A 2805-nucleotide genomic window follows, 5' to 3' on the forward strand; every position below is an offset into this window, starting at 1 on the left:
TCAAATATGAGACTAGTCTACTAGTGGAGTGCCCAAGAGTCCCTCTCCACTCCAACCTAGGCAACCCTGGCATGGCTAACATCACAGCCTTGGCGTGACAATCCAAGATAGCATTATACAAGGACATCCAATCCATACTGAGAGTACCTCAAAGTCTACCATATCGAATAATAAAAGATTAACCACGGTATTGTAGCCTCCAGTAATGACCATACAAGAGTGATAGACACGGTCTACCACAATAGAATCTTTAACATGTGTAGACACATAGATAGGAGTATCCAAAGAATCACGAGACACATCCAAATATGGAGCAAAATAGGATGACACATACGAGTAGTAGAGCCCAGATCAAATTAAACTGATGAATCTCTATGGCAAAATTGGAACAATACATATGATAACCCCATCAGATGACTTGTCATGACCCAAATCCACTAGTCGTGATGCCACCTAACCCAACTCGCTAGGTAAGCTAACTAATAGCTATCCATTTCCAATAGTATTAATAAGATAATTAGACAAGAGGAATTTTTTGATCTTATACATTTCCCAAGGACTGGTAGTACAAATCATGAGCTTCTAAGAATAGAGTTTACAAAGCTGGTATGAAGTAAATACATCATCTGTTTGAAAAGTACATACACAGAGTTTTATAAATTCTAAGGCTACCATGAACAAGAGGCAGCTACAACCAGAATGCAGGTACATCTTCTATTCCAGCTCCCATCGATCACAGCAACATCAACAACCAACATCTGCACGAAAGGTGTAGAAGTGTAGTATGAGTACAACCGACCATATGTACTCAATAAGTAACAAACCTAACCTTAGGTTGAAAGTAATGACGAGCTGGAATATAAGTCGGGTCCAACACCAATAACCAACAGCAGTTCATAATAATGTAAAGAAAATAATAAAAGAAGTAACTTAGAATTTAAATTGCTCAGCTTTTTATAATTCCCAAAAATAGTTCTGCTCTTCAAGTATATTAGTGAAAACCCAAATCCTTTATCGAAATCGTCAAAAATATGAGTAAGTTTGAAAACTGTTTTTCCCAAAAATCCTTTCAAAAATACATAAAATGTTTCATTTTTTCCAGATAGCATGAAGAAAATACATCTCTATGCCTACATGTCAAGATATAGGTAAAATCATAAATGTCACCAAAAAACCAGGTAACAGAAGGAAATGCATCTCTATGCATGTATCTCAAGTACGCATGTCAAACGCAGTCGTCAGAGTGATGAACTCATGTACTCACACTCTCAGAGTACTCAATCTCACTGTCTCATAATTTCCACTCATCATGCTCAATCACTCGACGCACTAAGTCACCCAATACTGATCATGGCAAATCTAGCCCAAAAATAATAACTGCTAGCAACTGCGCTCATTGGGGGTGTACAGACATCGGAGGGGCTCCTATAGCCCAAGCGTTGTAATCCGCACGGACAATTCACGTGCTATAACATCAATATCTGGATCCGCACAGACAACTCATGTGATGCATGGACAACTCATGTGCTATAGTATCAATATCAGAATCCGCACGGACAACTCACATGCTATAGTACCAATATTCTCACAATCATGCCCTCGATCTCACTCAGTCATCAATCTTTTTAGTCTCTCTATCTCTCTCACTCTCTCTCTCACTCTCTCTATCTCTCTCTATGTCATGAAACTAGCCCAAAAATGATGATACGATGTATTAATAAATAACAACAGAGATTGAGATATGATATTCATATGAATGTGTATGACTAATTATATAAAGCAATAAAAGCAAATAACTCAACAGCAGAAATGACCTTAGTGGGTCCCAACAGGATAAGCATGTAGCCTAGACATGGTGTCTAACATGGATCGCAGCTCAATAGCTCAAGTACGTAGAAATTTCATGGTTACAGGTAAGATCAGGTAACTACATAGTACCACAGAGATGACGGAGTCATAATTCACACTGTGCACGCCCACACGTCTGTCACCTAGCATGTGTATCACCTCAACACAAATTATGTAGCACGTAATTCGAGGTTTAATACCCTCAGCACTAAGTTTAGAAGATTTACTAACCTCTAACAAGCCAATTCCAATACCGAACAATCCAAGCGATGCTCTAAAAATTCCATCTCGCTCGTACCGACCTCTGAACGGCTCAAAACTAGCCAAAAGCAACTAAAATACATCAAATAAAGCCCAAGGAAGCAATTTCAAATGATAAATATCGAATCCTTAGTCAAAACCCAAAACCGTCCAAACACAATCGGGCCCAGGCCTCGAAATCCCATAAAATCACAAAATATGAACACCCATTCACTCATGAGTCCAACCGCACCAAAATTAGCCAATTCCGATCGCAACTCGGCCTTCAAATCCTCAATTTATAGTTTATGAAGTTTCTATAATTTTTCCCAAATTTCCATCTCAAAGTACTAAATAAATGATGAAATCAGTGATATATTCATGTATATTAACCAAATCCGAGTTAGAATCACTTATCCCGATGATTTTCTTGAAAAACCCACGAAAAATCGTCACAAACCGAGCTCCCAAAGTACAAAATGTGAAATCATACCCTAACCCTCATTTATATAGTACCAAAGCTGCTTCCCAAAGTGCTGACTGCATATTTTCAAGTGTGGTCGCACATCCCAGTTCCTGTGCCCGCAATCTAAATTGTGTGGTCGCACTTCAGCAAATTCTTCTCTACCAGGCTTTAGTAAAATGGCCATAACTTTTTGTACAAATGTTCAAATGATAAGTTCTTTATTTTTCTGGAAACTAGACATGAAGGGATAC

The sequence above is a fragment of the Nicotiana sylvestris genome, chromosome 12 (genome assembly GCF_000393655.2).
Source record: "Nicotiana sylvestris chromosome 12, ASM39365v2, whole genome shotgun sequence".
NCBI lineage: Eukaryota > Viridiplantae > Streptophyta > Magnoliopsida > Solanales > Solanaceae > Nicotiana > Nicotiana sylvestris.